This window comes from Aythya marila (assembly GCF_965140915.1).
Source record: "Aythya marila genome assembly, chromosome: 1".
Classification (NCBI taxonomy): Eukaryota; Metazoa; Chordata; class Aves; order Anseriformes; family Anatidae; genus Aythya; species Aythya marila.
The window spans coordinates 62,626,587-62,645,968 of NC_139042.1; the positions used below are offsets into that span (position 1 = coordinate 62,626,587).

At 42.1% G+C, this 19,382-nt stretch overlaps 1 protein-coding gene across 5 annotated transcripts in view; it reads left to right on the forward strand.

Annotated features, from left to right (window-relative positions):
• Positions 1-19,382, forward strand: part of MCF2L (MCF.2 cell line derived transforming sequence like) — a 155,027-nt gene that overhangs the window by 6,916 nt on the left and 128,729 nt on the right. The window lies entirely within an intron of this gene.

Below are 19,382 nucleotides of genomic sequence, written 5' to 3' on the forward strand. Positions count from 1 at the left end.
AAGAACAAACAGGGCCTGGAGTATGAAGTCAGAAGAAATGAGTTGTCCTGTCATCTAAAGGATTAAGATGGAAAATTGCTACTCTTCCTCTATATATTTGAGTTAGGGTTGTGTTAGGTTTAGACTAATACGTGTGTGTTCTCTGTTGATGTAACAGGAAATCAAAGGTTGAGTGGTTGATCCACAAGAGAAGCTCATGAACTGCACAGCTCAGAGTGAACGCAGTGAAAGCAGACCAGGAACTGAGCAGGTTTTCATGCTTATGTAGACATGGGACTACCTGTGATAACCTGCCCATACTAGGCTATGCTTATTTCAGCTTTTAGCTATGGTTGTTGTTGGCTTTCTTTCACTGAGTCCATGTAAGAGCCATATGAGGTTTAGTGAAAAAGGTCCTGGACTATGTTTCCTGGTCCAAAGTATAGCAGATTTTTTTCATTGACATTTACCTCCATGCCTGACTTGACAACTGAATTGCAGGCCATTAATCAAAACTGAAATGCTCTTGATACTACTCTTTGTGCCTGGAAAAAGTGGGGCATAGTTTTCAAAATATGTACATTTGTGTTCTTTCGACTTGTAGAAGAGAACGGTGTAGACCAGGAAAGGAGCTCTACCAGAACTAGGAACGAGAAACTTAGCTGCAGATAATTTTTTGGTAAACTGATTGAATTTTAAGTGCAGTCTGAAAGCTCTGTGTGTGTCGTAACTGATACTATTGCTAGTATCGGGGACTTAATGAATCATCGTGTTTATGGCCATTTTGTCGAGTTTTGACTTGTAAGAAATTACGGTTCTTTATTAATACAATCTTCATGTTAATATTTTCTGACTTCGTTGAGGGACTGCTAGAAAGAATCTGCTCTGGAAAGAACGACAGTGGCATAACATGGTAAATACAGCGGGCAATTCGCATGCTGTTCAAGTTGATGTGTGGTTGTTTTGCTTTAGTTCCAGTACTTGTTCAGATACTTCTCTCAGGAAAAGAAGCTGCTATTTTTGTGGCTGGTAAAGAAAGCCATAGTGCCTTGCTCTGCGGAGCCAAGCACCACAGTCTTCTGGTGGGAAGAAGAGGAGAGAGAAATGCTGCTGGAGAAAAAAAAAAATATATTGTTGTAGCGATGTTATTGGAGTCTTTTCACTTCTCAATTTTTGGCTTCTGTAAGCAAATGTGACGGGCCTTAGTCTCCCATGCAGCCTAATAATACTGCGGGATGGAGAGCATCTCGCTGCTCTTCTCAGTTAAACCATATGTTGCTGGAGCTGAAGTTTTAACGCCTCTGTTCCCTCCCCCTCCCTAGAAACTCATCTGCTATGCTATTGATACTGCTATATTAACAGCAATATTTTCACTGCAATGTTTTTCTAGAAGTTATAATTAAGATCAGGTCTTCCATGTGTCTGGGAGTTTGCACATTTCTGCTTGAGAACATTTTGCATCTTGCGAGGCTTAAAAGCCTAGCTTGAAAACAATAGCTGAGGGAACATGCAAAATGCAGCTCGAAGTGGAGCACAACTGAGATGGGAGCACAGAATCCTAGAATATCCTGAGCTGGAAGGGATCCACAAAGATCATCGAGTCCAACTCCTGGCTCCACACAGGATCACCCCAAAATCAGCCCATATGACTGAGAACATTGTCCAAATACTTCTTGAACTCCGGCAGGCTCAGTGCTGTGACCACTGCCCTGGGGAGCCTGTCCCAGTGCTCCACCACCCCTCCCAGTGAAGAACCTTTCCCTGATACCCAATCTGAATGCCAAAAGCCATCTGAGTTGTGTGTGCTATAGTCTCATTGCAATTTGTGTAAGACACCATTCCCACTCTTCTCTTTAGGAGAGGCTGGAAAATAGAAAGTGCATGGAGAAAGGATGCAGTTGTGGAAGACAATCATGAATCATTAAAATATATATATCCATATATATATATCTTCAATACATCTATCACTTCTCTGTGCCTGTTACGTTGTTCTGCCTGATCAGGACTGGATTCAGGAGCGTTGTGCTTGGAGGCCGGTTTACACAGCAACATTTTTGCTTGGGGCTGTTCTCCTCTGAAGAGGTTCTCCTTGAAACAGTTGTCACCCTTTTGGTTTGCTTGCTTGTTTGCCTTTTCTTCAGATCTATTTGGAGTATGATTTTTTTTTTCACATTTGTTTTTTTTAACCTCCTGCCATGATGCTAAAGCGATAGGAAAGCAAGGGGAACCTTACAGTATTTGTGTTATAAAAAATATCCTAGTGTAATGTCTTAGGAACTGTAATTGCTATTGTAACAAACAGAAATGAAGGTGCTACAATCAAAGAATTTACAAAAACAAGAGGATTATCATGGACTGCCCAGGTTTTGAGGAATCAAGTATCCAGGTGATTGCTGATTCCAAAGTCTGAAGTTTCCTTGATCCAAACTTACCTGAGAAGACGTACTTGATAAGTAGAAAATATTTTCTAAACATTTTAGATTATAAAATGGATGCATTTTTGCCATTTTAAATGATTATTAGGATTTTTATGTGAGAAATTAAAAGACAGCTGAAAAAGTAGCTAGGCGCATATTTGATGTGCCAATTCTAACAGTTGTAACTGTGCCACAAAACAAATCATCAGGTGTTGCAGTCACAGGCACTGGAAATGCTCCTCTGTTACATTCACATGCTCTTGGAAAGAAACATGCTTGGTATCATCTCAGGGTCTTAAATTGCATTGTTTTGCATATATAAACACCTTTCTGGTCCTGCTGGATGGCATTCATTACTGAAGTGGTCATCTTTGGATTATATACCTGTTATATCACCACTGTCTGGAATAGTTTGGTCAAGTTACATTAGTAAGACCACCAATAGCTTATCACCCCTGTCAGAAGGAGAGGGGGAAAAAACAGGCAAAACAAACAGTCTCTTAAAGGCTTATACATCCTGGCAACTCTAGTTATACCCTGAAATCCTTAATTCCCCCACTGCCACCAGCTACAACAGTATAAATAAAATATTTCGGTAGTAATGTATGAGAGGAACACCATAGATGTTCATTATTGTAATTACACTGTTTCAAATTAAGTGACTCTATTCAGAAAAGCAAAAGCTAATGCTGTTTGGATCAAGTCCATTCTACTCCTTGATGTCTACAAATACAACCTTTTAAAAGTCTTAACTGAAAAATAAGGGATAGAAGACGACATCTGAGAATCTGATTCTGCTGGTAGCAAAAAGAGTGACAGGATTAAATCATTGTGTTTCTGGGGAGAAAACACAATATATGCATACATTTATGCAATATATTGGCAAGATTCCTTTATTCTTGGAACTGTTTCACATTGCCCAAGATGTTTTATCATACTTGAAATCTTATTGGGATTTTAATTTTAATTTGCAAGGCTTTTCACATTGCTCCATACCTCAAGCAACTCTCTGAAGGAAAGCTTTTTCAGCGGATTACTTACAAGCTAGATTAATACAGCTAACCGGTGTATGTGGGTAATGAGGCTGTGAATATCGTACCAAGTATTGCTGGTGGGCTTTTTTTTTGCATAAGCAAGAAAAGTTTGTCCAGACAAAATTTGTGATGTGGTCAGAGATTTCTGTTTTAGAATTCCGTATGCAGCTGCAAAGAGACTGCTTTTTTCCAGGAGTGACGACATCGTGGTGTAATCTGATCAATGTTGGTACGTCTTCTGTGGAACAAAGGTGGTGTTAAAAACTTCAGAAGCTGTCTGCACAGATGCTACATTGCCCGTGATCTTTCTTGCCTTTAAAAATAAAATGATGGGGAGTCCCTAAGCTGTAATATACAAGCCTCTTAGGGATACGTGGTCTGGCACAGGGCTGGGAGCTATCGCTGTCACTGGTGGTGTCTGATGTAATGCTCAAGGGAGAACTCAGATTTATTTTTTCTTATTTTTGGTGAATGTAAAACTGAGATTACTCTAATTGTTGGCAGAGAAGAGTGTTTGGCACTACACTTCTCTTCACCTGCCAGGTGGCAGTGGGTTGGCATTGAAGGACTGGCTGGATTTTCCTTTGGGATCTTTCAAGTATATCCGTGTTGAGCTTTCTGTTTGGCACTCGTAGTTCGATAAGAGGTGCATGTCCAAATAGGATATAGCATATATTCTGTGTGCACAGTTTGTATTTCTCACTTTTCAAGGCTATTTACTTACAGCAGAGCCCAGTTTTATAAACAGATCTCTTTACAGGTCCGTTCCTTTCCTGTCAGACTCAGCACATGTGTCTGAGCAAATGTTTGTATATGTTTATTAGCTAAAAGTCCTGCTTCTTACTAAAACTGAATTTCTATTGAAGGAGTTGAACTCCTCAAAATTAGACATGTTCAAAGCTAATTGGAATAACCTACCTAACAACATGAAAAGGAGAACATTTGCATGGTGAACTTCATCTGTTTTGTGTTTCTGCTTCAAGTAATAGAGCAATGAAATCCCAGCTTGATTAAAATCGGCAGGAGTCTCGTCAGGATTTCCATCTAAGTCTTGAGCTGTGCAGGTTAACCAGCCTCTTAAATGAAATTAATATTAAGCATCTTACTCTAATTCCTTCTTCCCTGGGAATTACTGCAAATATGGAATATATTAAAATAAATTCTTGCTCAGCTAGCGGCATTCAGCTCGAGAAATTAGAGCAGAAAAGCTCTATTAGTGTGAAAAGGCACTGCCAGCTGAAAAATGAGCTGCAGGGAGGTATTTCTGTAACGTCAGCAGTAACTTTGAGAGTGTGTGTGCGAGTATGTGTGCCTATATATGCATATAATTCAGTGCCACACATGATGAATTTCCATGCCATTGCAGAATCATGGGATCATCTAGGTTGGAAGAGACCTTTAATATCATAACGTCCAACCATTAACCTGACTTTGTGGGTCCTATCACTACACCGTGTCCCTTGGTGCCACATCCTCATGTCTCTTAAACACCTAAACACCTCTGGTGAATGGCTGCCAGCCAGACTCAGCTCCGTTCACTGTGGCAGTTTGAGCCCAGCCACCCAGCCAGTTCTTCACCCAGCAAACACCTCCCACCAGCCCAGCTTGCCCAAAGCCCCATCCAGCCTGGCCTTGAGCACCTCCAGGGATGGGGCAGCCACAGCTTCTCTGGGCAACTTGTGCTGGTGCCTCCCCACCCTCTGGGTGAACAATTTCTTCCTAATGTTTAATCAAAATCTCCCCTCTTTTAGTTTAAAGCCATTAGTCATTGTCCTATCACTGCACTCCCTGACAAGGAGTCCCTCCCTCCCCAGCTTTCCTGTAGTCCCCATTAGGAACTGGAAGGCTGCTGTAAGGTCTCCCCGGAGCCTTCTCTTTGGGCTGAAACCATCAGTCAGCTGGGATTTCCCTGGTTAGCCATGTCTGTTGGCAAATTATTGAAAGCCAGCACTTCTGCCAGTGACTACAGTACCCTTCCTTCCTTCCTTCCTTCCTTCCTTGGCCAGGCCACCAAGATAATCTTCAGGAACCTGTTGTACCATCTGTAGCTATAGTGAAGGCATGAAAGCATCTTTAATTTTTCTTTGAATTTCCCAGAGCTGGGAAGGATTTTAGGAGTTTTTCCAAGTTCTGTACGCAGCATTGTTGCACTTCTACTTTCTAAATTTGGAGTTTTCAGAAGTGCCAGCATAATCATGTTGAGTAGTGAGGTAAGAAATTATTCTCTAGCAATATTCCACGAGTGAAAACTAATTCAACTTTCTTGCATTTCTATATTTTCATGTTATATAGTTATAGATGTCTTGCCATTTACTCTGCAGAGGAAGCAGTAACATTTAATTTCTCGTTGAAATTAATAGCTTTTATGATACTTCTGTATGTAATGAAACTCTCTCTTTTGATTTAAATCATGCTTCACTTTTCAGATATTCTCCATGCAAGAAGAAATATTAAATAGTTGATGACACCAAAGTAAGAAAGCTTTGTCAATTCTGTTTAGTCCCTGACATAAATACCTTCGTGCTTTTGTTGCCTCAGGTGGCTCTAAAGGAATTGGAGAAGTGGCTAAGCAGAAGTGTAATTGAAATTCAGCAGGGGTTATGCATCTAACCTGCTTAGGCTGTCCGTAAATCCCATTTTTCTGCATCCATAGGCAGTGGATATCGGCGTAAAGCTGCTTGATTATAATATCCAAACAAGCAAAAAACAAATTCTGTTGTAGAAACTGACTTACCATGCTGACAGGGTAATGCATGACCCTAGACATGCCTGGAGATGTGCCTCCTGCCTACTGAAGAGCAGTCACCTGGCACGTTTAAAGTGCTTTCCCTTGCTCCTAAGGCCATGAAGATGAGGTTGTGAATATTTACCTTAGGTCTTGCATAGGTGCAGCAGAAACCATCCGAGCTATGAGTTTTCTCATGCTGTCTTCATGTCTCTCAGCATCACCTACATGTCCTCAGGGTAAAAAGCAGTGGGTTAGATTGATCAACTGGCTTCCAGCTGGCCCATTTATTAGGGAAATGAATTGCTTTGCCTCTGTGCTAGGCAATACCCAGATTAGATTTTGGGTTCGCTTGCTGCCTCTGGCTCTGGGGAATTTCTCAGGGCTGTTTCATGCAGACAGTGAAACAGATACTCAGATTTGCTGGACTTAGTGCACGCTCATCGAGTGTTTAAAAAGTCAGACTGTCTCTACATAGAAGAGCAGTTTGATAACATAAATATTGGAAAACAGTGAGATAAATTATGTACATTTTTCAAGTTTATTTTTGCATTTTGTTGCGACTACCACAAGTGTTTATGTCCAAAAAGTAACATATATAGAAACCTTCCTGCTGTTGAAAATACACAGCTATCAGGGAACTCCCTTTCTGCATTATTCCCAGGTACAAACTGCAGCCTAGATGCATACGGCCACGTTTCTTGGCTGTTGAAAATTATGCTGGTTTAGAGTTGACTAAAATTGGTTAAACAGCCAGCTGTCAAGGGGAAACCCAAAGCTGAAAGATAGAGTGTTTGTTTTAATTGCTAGGGGCTAAAGAGAGTTTATTTAATTTGGGCTTGCAATGTAAGTTACTCGGTGCACAGCTTTATTTTCTCAGCTCAGCTTATCAGATCTGCTTAAGCCTGTTTGTTGATCGTAAGGTGTGTTAGAAAAATTGTGGTTCTTTAAAATTAGTCGTTGCACATAGTGAAACGATTGATTGTAGTCTTCACATGTCATCTAAACCGATTGTTGAACAGTTCAATACATTTTCCATTGACTGTTATTAAACAACTTTTTATGTGGAGGGAGGTAAGGAAAACTGATCTTGCATCTGGAGTCGGTCAGTGTAAGCTCACAGCTGTCAAATTGGCCTGCCCTGTTTTGCAAAGGCTTATCTGGGGAAATGTGCTTCTGCTAATTACTACACGTGTGGAGCAAGGGGAGCCCTGCTGCGGGTGTGACTTCCACCCAACCATCACCTTGGTGCGGAGCTGCTGCGCTGGAAATGATGGATTGGCTCGGTGTCCTTTTGGGAAAGCAGCAGCAGAAAATAAGATGCCTGGAATTAACTGCTGACAAGGAGAGCAGCCCAAAAGGTGAAGTTCCCAGAGAAAGCACATCGGTATCGTTTCTGCTGAGGTTTTGTGGCAGGTAGGGAATGGCTCCTTGAAAAGCTAGGCAGCCTTCCCAGCAGCTGCTGTTTCCAGTAAGGCATGGGGATACATCCATGAGATTATGTGTGTGCAGAGAAGATATTAGGGACCTTTATAGTGCTGCTAGGGCTTGCCAAAAAATCAAAGTGGACCACAGCTAGTGGGCCTAGAAGCAGAATCAGCTCTCCTAATGCAGCCCCAAAACCTCTTTGCTATCAGTGTATACACAGAGTTTTTTCTTCCCACGAAAAATCCTGAAAGTTTCCTTTTCTACACGAGCAGGGCTTAGAGTCAGAGGAGTGGGGGGAAATTCTGCAGAAATGCCCCATTGCACATGTTAAGGATGTTATTTAACTATTTTTTTTTTCCCTCCCTGTTCTTGCTTATTTTGAGAAACGCCTTTCGTTGTAGAACATGCACCCTGTCGTAATTTATTGTATAGAAATTTGCCGTTCATTGGTGCACTCCTGTGCAGCTCCAGCTCTGAACAACAGCACCGTGTAGCACGCTGTGCACTCCGGCGTATTTAATTTCACAGAAGTTGGCTGTGCCTGCCCTTTTCACTGCTACAAAGTGTATTTACATAAGAAGGCTGTAAATGAGGTTCTGGAAGGTATCAGAATGGGCCATATGTGTGCAGCCAGGCCTGGTCCCGGAGGGAGCAGGTGGGTTATTCTCCTGTTTTACCGACTGGAAGGGTGCCAGCAGGGATGCTGGGTTGGCTTTGGCTGCTCTGGGTTGTGCTCTCTGCTTCCAGGAGTACTTATACAGCTAATAAATAATTGCTCGAGATGTGAAGCATGATCAGCGCTTGGAGTGGGGATCCTCTTCTCTGATTGCGTGGGGAAAGGAGAAGGATTTGTGTAGCTGCACGAAGCCAGGCAAGACTGTGACTGTGAGTCCTGGTCTGGATGTGTGCCAGTTAGCAGGCAGAAGAAATGCCAGTCTCTGCAGTGGGGCAGGAGGGATGAAATTGAGCCTTTGGTCGTTGTCTTTGGCTTACTTAGATGTAGCTTGCTGGAAATTTAGGTTGTTGCGTATCCCTCTCACAAGGTATCCAATCTTCATGTACTCCACTTAGGAAATTTAGACACCTGGCTCTGACCAGTGGAGGAAGACCAATGCTGGGCATCATAAGGCCAAAATCCTTTGGGATCCCTGTCCTTAGCCTTTAGTATGTCCACATAAGATCATCTTTTTCCCTATGGTGTTTTCAAGAACTTTTGTTTGGTCTGAGCTGGCTGGCTATTAGTTACTGCTGATATTTTTTACTCTGCTAGTTGTTTAACAAAGAGGGAAAACGGGCTGAAAGAGCAAAAATGAGTATAATAAAATTTACTGCACAAGCTTGGAGATTGTTTGAATATTTCTACTGGCAAAATTCCTGCCCGTGGCTCTGTTAGCCCAGTGTAGCTAATATTCCTAGAAGATACAATAAAAATATGTGGTCTCCAGATGACAACAATAAGTCACTGCTGTTTTATTAATCTATCTTATTGTTGGGTTTGTTTTCTTTTTGGAGGGGCGAATGTAGAGCAAACACACACTTCAAACTTCTGTTCTTTTCAGCTCAGGTTTTGCAGTGACCACAATGCAAAAATACATAGAGAGAAGTACCGTAAATGTTTTCTGCTTCTGTGCCTGGCCCCTTCATCTCTTTACGTAGATTGAATCTTGCCCCTTCGTGTCCAGTAGATGTTGCTGTTGAATCACCAACACTGAAAGAGGAGGTCTGGTACTTTGTACAGACAAAAGAGGTCTAATTAAAAAAAGAAATGCAGCGTCTATCAGTTTTTGCATTTACATATGCCAGCTTGGGAATTTGCTGTTTAAATGAGAAGTAACCATTACATCTAACACAATTACAGGTTTAATGTCCTGTGCTGGAAAGTGATTTTCTAGCCTGCATCTCCGTTACGGTTGTACTAAATATTTATATTTTGTACTGTCATTATAAGGAGCCTGAATCATGTCAGTGTTGGTGATACTTCTACAGCATGAGGCAGTTTTGCAAAGCTATTCCATACGGTAAGGGTAAGCATTCCCGCAGCCTCTCCGGGTCAGCATTTGTCCCTTGGAAGCTGGGGCATTGCCAAGCTGTTGGAGGACTTTTTGGGATGAAAACCCATGATATGGGGTGTTTTTTGCATGCTTTTATCGAGGGAGACAAAGCAGGGGAGGCTGGTCCCTTCGGGAGACTAAAAGAGGATAAAGAGGGAAATGTTGAAAGGTAGCATGCTGCTTTTAGCAACAAAGATTATGTGTAGGGAAAGCTTTTATTTATTTATTTATTTATTTATTTATTTATTTATTTTAAACATTCGGTCTGGCCTTCTGCCAGAGTTTTGGGGAGTAGTTTGTTATTGATTAGAATGAATGTGTGAACAAAATACTGAGTAAGCAACTAATCTCGCTGCTGAATTTTCTTTTGCAACGACATGGGAAAGCATCTGCAGCTACTGGTTTCCTTGGAAACAGACTCGCTGCAAAAGCTAAATGCACTGCACTAAATCTGTCAATTTTAGTGCGTTTGGGAAGAGTTTGACGTGCACGCTTGGACCTTTTCACCACGTTTGTTGCTCAAAAGCTGCGGCATTTGTGCCGTCCTCGCATAAAACACGTGATCAAAGGAGATGTGCTGCATGCTTTGGATTTCGGACAGAACAACAAAGGTTGGTATTTGCAAAAGTAAACATGGGCAGTGTTTATATGTATATATTTTACAGCATCTACTTTCCTGCACACTTATTATTAAAGCCTTGTATTTTGAGCTCAATGCTATTTTTTGCATATTGCAATCTTAGCTGGTTTTTGGAGATCAGAGAGCTGCTGAAAGTAATTGCTAGTACATTTGCCTCCTAATAGGATTTTGGCAGGACATTGGCTTTATTTGTAGTTTATTTAATACATTCAATGTGGGATACATATATGTGTTGTCACAGAAGAGTATTTTTGTTCTGGCTGTGGCAGGGGTATGATTTCATATATTGTGTTGGGATGTTTTAGTGGTGTTTATGATTAGCTTCAACAATTCAAGCCAAAACCAAATCTGTGCAACAGTGTGGTTTGTGCGGTTATATCAGGAAGAATTTAAGACTTTTATTTAATTTAAGACTCATTATTGGCTTTATGAAAGAGACGTTACGTTAAGCGAGTACTAAATGAGGATTAAATTGTTTTTGACAGGTATCTTTGCCATAGTTCATGTGAGTAACTGGGTCGCAAGCACGTGAGGTAGAAGTCCCATTTGTGACTGTCTTTCTGGTAGTAAAATGGTTTCCTGCATATACTGGGAAAATATCATATAGCACTGAGAAGGCTGTGCTGTACAGAAAAGCAATTTTAACCCATGTTGACAAAATGTTGGCTGTAGCTTGGCAAATATTAGACACATCTGGCAGTGATTCCGTAGTGGGATTGCTTTCTCAAATTGTCTTTAAATTGTTTCATGAACTCCTTTTTCTCTCTAAAATGGGGTAGCTGTCCATGTGAAACTATATGTAAGCCTAGTTGTTAGGTCCTTTGCATTTAGGATTTTACTCACGAGTATTTATCAGTCTTTGTTTCTGCCCCCCACAGATAACGTTGCCTGTCTTGGCTGAGGTGGATCTATTTAAACAAATCTCTCTCTATAAGGGACTGGAAAGAAAGTTTCCATGGATTTTCTTTTATTACTGTTTTCTTTTATTGCTATTTGCTTTGGGTGCTCTAGGCTACTAATATTGCAGTAGAATACAGAGTACAGCGTGCTCTGGATACAAATTTAGCTTATTGGAGGGCTGGGGACGTGGGGAGAGCAGGCAGATACACTGACTTTTCCATAAGAAACTAGTCTTTAGTTTTAAATGCCCTATTTCACAAATGGCAGGAGGAGAGGAAGGACAGGGACAGAAGGAGAGTGGAATTATGTCACCTGTTACCCGTGATCTCTTTTCTGCACACTGTCCTTCCCCTCCTTATTGTCGCCACACAATTAAAAACCTCAGAAACTAATGTAAAAATATTGACTCCGTTGTAAAGCAAACAGTGCAGTTCCGTGAACAAACGCTGCCTAATCCCACGAAAGCAGGAAAATACAAGTTGAAGCATTATCAGAACTACTGCCACTTTTTGAGAGCTCTTTGTCTGCGCTCTCTTACCACGCCGCTGCTGCTGACTCTGCCAGATGTCCCGCTCGCACACGCGTGTGGCAGCAAGGAAAAATCGGATATTTAGAAAGATGAAACGAGATAACAGTTTTTTACTGGTAACATTGTGTTATGGAGAGATTTTGGGTAGTTAGATATCTGTCTAATGTATTTGATAACGTCACTGCAAGCGTTATTTGATAGGTTACTTATTTTTATGCATTTCTTTTCTTTTTACCCAGCAGAGCCTTCCAACCAAAGCTACTTGTCAATTTTTACCGTTTTAGCAGGTGCTCCTGGTAATGGCAGGTCCAGCTGTGCTAATAACCACGGATGCCAAGGTGACTATTTCATTAATGCCTTGCTCAGTCTCTTTAAAGGGTCTATCAAGGTCGTGGAGGAAGTAAATGGCTTTTAGAGCAATGCTAATGCAGATCAGCCTCTAGGGAGACTAGAGACTTTTTTTTTTTTCCTTTGGGGTGTGTTGTTGTGGTATAGCTCAAGTTTCAAGCGTTGCCTTCCAGTGCATGCTATCTGGCATCCTCAGGCCTCCTCTACACACTGCCTGTTGCAATCACAGCTTTTAAATTACGTTTCATAATTCCTGCCTCTACTGATTTATTGGCGATACGCATCTCTGAAAATGCTCTTCCTCTTGCATACACGGGTGGGAATGGTGAAGAGGATCAAAATGTTCCCATTCAGAGATCCAGGCATTGCCACAAAGTGTACAGGAACATGACCAGAGGCTGATCCATCATATATTTGCTGTCTTGTAAAGGGAAATACAGCACAATAATTCTTTATTTCCTTGAAATCTCTTCTAGGCCTAACACCCTGACAATAATCATACTACAACACTAATGACAAATATATGACTGTGTACAATGAAATAATGCGAGGTGCTTTCTTTTTTGCCTGACACCTTTGTGTATTTTTCCTTTACTTTCTTGGAAATTTTTGTGGACTTCTGAATTTTTCATTAAGTTGTAAATTTTTTATATTGTAAATAACACCTGACTGGAATTGGATCAAACCCAGCAATACAGGCAAGCCCTTTGAATTGAGATATCCAAGTTCTGGGAGTCTGTCTCAGTGTGCATTCAGCTAGGAGCGTTTGAGGAAACTGTCAAATATTACGGTTAAATCGTCATGTAGTAGCTATATCTGATGAGCAAACACAGGTGGGTAAACTGCATTAGAAGTACATGACGTGACTGCACAGATGCTCTGCTGAGGCTCTACGTTGGTGAGCTTGAAAGCTGAAGGATCAAGTCATTGTCAGCGTGTTGAAACCGGTCTGATAAAGAGCTCTGACAGCAGAACTTTGCTAAAAGAAAACTTGTAGAACTTGAGAAATGCTGTGAACACAGAACACGAAATTTTGAGGAAATCTCATTTCAATATTTTAGTCTCTTAAAACATGACATGACTTAATAGACAACTAAGAACAGCGTGATTAAACTGCTATTAAGAATACCAGTGTTTAAAATATTGTCATGTACCAGTTGGTGCATCACAGAGGTTATTAATTACCAGCAACTGTGCAGCTGACTTGACAGCATAGAAGCAGACATGCCTGATGAGCTGGAGGAGCCAAGCTGGAGCAAGAAATTGTGTATGGTGCTCTGGATATGAGTCCCTCTGAGAGCCAATCTCTCTGTCTTAATCTTTGTGGATTTATGTAGGTAGCTCTTGATTGCAGTTGTGATCAACTCAACTCAAAAGATATTTTTTTTCCAGTTATCCAGACATTATAAAGCTTAAAAATGATTGAAACTGGAGCCCATGCAAGCTCTTATGTGTAGTAAATAGTTTGTCAAAGCACATTTTTTACTGCATTTTAAAGACAAAGTAAATGAAAATAAAGGAACATTGCATTAAGCTTGTCACTGAAAAAAGCAATGTTTGTTATTGATTGGAAATAGCTTTAAGGTGTGTGGGGGTAAAAAGCAATAGCAGCATGTAATCGAAATAATAAAGACATTTACATGTGTGCTTACCTGAGAGAAGATTTCATACTCTGGCTCTGAAACATTCCTCTTTCAAAAGCAGTAACTATTCAGAACCAGTCTTTAAGGAAAACTAACAGCAGTACTGTCAGGAGCCCATCAGAGCACAGGTTTGATCTTTGTTTCAAGCAGAAAACATGACAGGGCTGTGTGGATGTGGCTTACAATGTAAAGAAGCTTAGGCATTTTCCTTTCTGACAGCTTTACTGTAGTGAAAGCAGAGAAATAAATTGAAGAGAAGTCTGCCCGTCTCACAACGTATAGTGGAGACCACCTCCCACAAAAAGTCACTTTATTTTGCCCAGTTTGGGAAGTAGCATCTTCTGTGATGCCTATCAAATGGAAAAAAAATAAAAAACAATGGGATCTGAAAATGTTCACTCTTTCATATGCCAAGTATGAAGACAAATCATTGTGAACTGGAAATAGTGATTTTTTTGCATGTCAAGATATTAAAAAGTTGTAATTGTCTGCAAAAGCCTTTCCTTAGAGGCATTTTTTCGCCTACCTGGAATCTCCTACCACTTCTGAGGAGATCTGGCCTGGGCTTTCTTTCCTGCATTAAGCGTCTGCCAACACCAATGACCAGACTAAGAACAGAATGGAACAGGCCAGCTGGAAGGGACCTACAAAGGTTGAGTCCAACTGATCATCCTCGTCATCCATCTTCTAACCAAAAGTTACCGGTCCTCTTTAATATCTTCATCGATGATCTGGATGAGGGCATCGAGTGCACCCTCAGTAAGTTCGCAGATGACACCAAGTTAGGTGCGTGTGTCGATCTGCTTGAGGGTAGGATAGCTCTGCAGGAGGATCTGGATAGGCTGCACCGATGGGCTGAGGTCAACTGCATGAAGTTCAACAAGGCCAAGTGCCGGGTCCTGCACCTGGGGCGCAATAACCCCAAGCAGAGCTACAGGCTGGGAGAGGAATGGTTGGAGAGCTGCCTGGCAGAGAAGGACCTGGGAGTGATGGTGGATAGTCGGCTGAATATGAGCCAGCAGTGTGCTCAGGCGGCCAAGAAGGCCAACGGCATCCTGGCTTGTATCAGAAACAGTGTGGCCAGCAGGGCTAGGGAGGTGATCGTCCCCCTGTACTCGGCTCTGGTGAGGCCGCACCTCGAGTACTGTGTTCAGTTTTGGGCCCCTCGCTACAAGAAGGACATCGAGGTGCTTGAGCGGGTGCAGAGAAGGGCGACGAAGCTGGTGAGGGGCCTGGAGAACAAGTCCTACGAGGAGCGGCTGAGGGAGCTGGGCTTGTTCAGCCTGGAGAAGAGGAGGCTCAGGGGCGACCTTATTGCTCTCTATGGGTACCTCAAGGGAGGCTGTAGCGAGGTGGGGGTTGGTCTGTTCTCCCACGTGCCTGGTGACAGGATGAGGGGGAATGGGCTTAAGTTGAGCCAGGGGAGTTTTAGGTTAGATGTTAGGAAGAACTTCTTCACTGAAAGGGTTGTGAGGCACTGGAACAGGCTGCCCGGGGAAGTGGTGGAGTCACCATCCCTGGAAGTCTTTAAAAGACGTTTAGATGTAGAGCTTAGGGAAATGGTTTAGTGGGGACTGTTAGCGTTAGGTCAGAGGTTGGACTCGATGACCTTGAGGTCTCTTCCAACCTAGAAAATTCTGTGATTCTGTGATTCTGTTACGGCATGTTATTGAGGGCACTGCCCAAATGCCTGCTGAACACTGACAGGCATCGGGCATCAACCACGTCTCCAGGAAGCCTGTTACAGGGTTTGACCCATATGTCCAAATGGTTTGACCAAATGTCCAGCCTGAACCCCTCTTGTAATGCTATTTTATTTACTAAAGACTACATTCTATAAAATCGACCGTGGCATTAGCTTGTTAAGGAGATGAACACAGAGAAGTTTAAGCTCTGTTGTAAAAGCCACAAAGGAACCATTGAAGGAAGTGGGGTGAGGGTAAATGATCAGTGAGTCTTGTGCAGGGCTTGGCCTCTACAGCTGCAACATTTGGGGTTGTTAGAAATTATTGTCTTGTTCCTGAATGTTTTTTGAGACTCCTTAAATTTTTCTATTCTGCATCAGGACGAAGCCAAGACCTTTAGCGGTGCTTGGGGTGCAGTCCAGGAGAGGCTGCCTTGGGGTAGGACTGATGGCTGAGATCAGCCAGACCACACCAGCTGGATTGTCCCGTGTCCTAGGTGCTTTGCTCTTCTGAAAAGGGAAAGGCTTTCTGTGACTAGAAAGCTCCAGTGAACGCTACGTTTTTAAAGCTGTGGAAGTGGAGTAAAGGCAGTAAAAGTTTAAGATAGGACCCATTAATAAAGGAAGTTCAGAATTAAAGCTGACATCTTTCTTCTCCGTCCTTCCTCTGTGACACAACTTGTCAGCCTGTTCCTCGGGGGGAAGCTCTTCACTTTTATTCTGTGCAATCAAATTGAATGGTCCTGGAAATATCCTGCTTTTTTTTTTTTCTTCTGAATACCTTTTAGATTACTGACTGTATGTGAAATTAGCAATTATAAGTGACAGCTCTGTATCACATCTCGTTACCGTCATTTGCTGGGAATGTTTTAAATCAGCCCTGCCTCTTGAATGGCAGAGCTAATGAACTGGTGTGTGCGCGGCCAGCTCTTTTGAAAGAGTGGTTTTACAAACTGGGGCACGTAGTAAGATTTGAACTTTTCCTAATACTCCGAATCTGAACACACACACACACACACACACACACACACACAAAAAAAAAAAAAAAAAAAAAAGGATTTGAAGATTTAAGTCTAATGCTTTATACGAGTCCTCAAAATCCTTGAGCTTTAAAAAAATATTGGAGGGATTTTCTTCAGTAGAAATTAATTTTATGACTCCTCGCCCCGTATTTTCTCCAGCGTGGCAGAAGAGTCTTCTGGATTGATTTCATTTCTGCATGCAAATACGAAAATGCAAACTCTGAGGTAAAATGTGACCGTGGCATCTCTGCATCCTAATTCTATTACTTATTTAATTCTCTCAGTACCTTTCAATATTTGCTTGCTTTTTTAAACCAGAACTCGTTTATTTCCACTTTTTTTTTTTTCTATGTTTGAAGTACCATAGTTTCATTGTATTGTTTTTTTTTTTAGGGGTTAGAATACAATTTCCCTTGTGTGGCCTTTCCTTTAACCTTACATACCCGTGGAATTGTCCTGAGAAAGAAAACAACCTAACAATATTTCATTTCCTTCCACATTCATTATACAGTGAGTTCTTTCCCCATTCACCTATGTGCTTCCTACCTTTGGTCTTCCTCCTCAGAAAACACATCCCTCATCTATAAATACACGTCAACAAAAATAAAAAGGTAGGGTCTTTCTTGGCATTGCCCTAACTAAAAGGCAATGTGGTTCCTTGCCGTGCCTGCTTTTAGAGGAGTGCAGCTGCTGGTATGTCAGGGTAGTTTAGTTCCTCAGGTTGGAGGAGATAGAGAGCTGCTCCAGCTCTGTGCTAAGCATGGGTAGATGGGGGGTGTTACACCAAATAAACTCTTCCAAGCCCATTATATCTACGCTGATAACTTAATCTGATGTGGAAAAAGAGGAGGATGAAGAAAATAACTGAATGGAGTGGTTACTGGGAAACTTGGCATACCAGAGAAAGAGATGTACAAATGACATTTCATTCATTTGATCCCCAAAAGCAAGGGAGGCTAGGAAAAGAAAAAGAAAAAGAAAAAAAAAAAAAAAAAAAAGAGAGAGAGAGAGAAAAAAAAAAAAAGAAAGACAGGACATAGCCCTGCTACACTAGGAAGTATTGAAGCTAGGAAGTATTGAAGCCTTTGATCTTATCAGTAGGTTTAAGTTCATTCATGCTGAAGAGCAAACTATAAAACTTTACAGGAGTGTGGGGAATGCTGCTCCACATATAAAAGTGAAATACAGGATATGCAAGAAATGAATTATGGCAGAATTACCATGTAAGCTAAGTCTCATGAACTAATCTTGATGTTTTTTAAGGAGAGGCTAGATTGTGACAGATAAGGGAGAAAGAAAAGCATTTAGGGGCTGAAAATACTGGGAGGAAGGTTGGGCTGAATGGGGAAGGGGCATCTGAATGGGGAGCAGGACGGGTGGCCCAGGGAGGTGGTGGAGTCACCGTCCCTGGGGGTGTTCAAGGAGAGGTTGGGCCTGGTGCTTGGGGACATGGCTTAGTGGGTGACACTGGTGGTAGGGGGGTAGTTGAAACAAACGATCTTGGAGGGCTTTTCCAACCCTAGTGATTCTGTGATTCTGTTCTCTGTATGACACCTACTGTCTCTAAGGAAAATAAAATAAAGGATGATCTGACACTGGGAATGATAGGGATTCAGTAAATTCGTGCATTAGTAAACAGGGCATCATTTTGGCAGAGTACCTCTATTAAATGTTCCCGCACGTCTGAAGGCTTCTTTATTCCACATTCCTGCATGAACCTGGCCCACGCTCTAGCTTTATGTGAATGCAGGAGTGTCAAGTTTTTAAGAGAAAACTTTCACTTTTTTTTTTTTTTTCCTTCCTGCATGTATTTGCAGGGCAATGACTTGTACGAAGCAAAGTTCTCTGTATTCCTTCAGATTGCGAATCTAGGAACAATTTTGTCCTTGTGGAAGAGCGAGGTGTTGCCAAAAACTGAATGCTGCCATCTCTGCTTATGAATCCCAGTTTCAAATCCCAGATGCTTTACATAATAAAGCCTAACTGGGCTGATTACCAAGAGAACTCAGTCATTCAGAAAAATAAAAGGGAAAAATCCCTGTGCTTCATGAAGGAAGAAGTGGTGCCAGAAAGAGGCTGAAATGTTAAAAATGCATTTTCTATTTGGATCCCCTCATATCGACCGTCCCGTTTCCTCTTTTCCCCCTCCTTTTATTTAAGGCGAGGGATCGGTATTGCTCTTGTGCCTCGGCTTTAGGTGGAAGTGCTTTGCAGGACCTGCGAGGATCTGGGCTATGCCAGCCACGTTCAGTGGGGCTCGTCCTGCTCTGCCAGAGTCTGGCGTAGGTAAGTGGCTCACGACTGCAGCGATGTGGGTGCCCGTAGCTTCAGTGCTTCCACCTCCATTTTTCATGGCACACGGTGTTGGGTGCAGGATGGGGTGCAGCTGCTTTGCTGGCCTGATGCTGAGTGCATGATACGGCTGGAAAGCAGCTTGGGATGTGTGTCGGAGGGGTTAGCTGGGTTCACGTAACCCTCCGTGTGCTCTTTGCAGCAAGTGGTGGGGTAGGGCCCATGCAAAGTGGTAAGGAGAAGCGGATACGTTTGAATTTCTTGTAGGTTGTGCTCTATAAATGGGGTTTCTTTCACTGCAGCTCCTATCGGGCTCTTAGAGAAACCAAGCTCCACTGGGTTAAAATAGAAGCCCTCTTGTGGATCCGTCAGTCATTGATTCAAAAGCAAGAAACGGGGTTGCTTCAGGTGTTGGGTTTGCTGTGGGTGGAGAGGAATTACAGGTGGAGCAAAGCAGGGATTTATTTCTGTGGGAGCTTCAGCTATTCAACATATTCCGGAGTGAGCTGGGAATGGAAACAAAGCATAGCAAGGCGAAATTTGCAGACGTAAGTTCTTCAAAATAGAAGTCAATGCAGTTGGCGAATGCAAATTCAATTGGTGATGCTACGCGACCAGTAGGTGAAATGAATTGTACAAATCGTGCACACGGGACTGGAGAACGATATTCCCTGGGTTAGCTGTCACCCT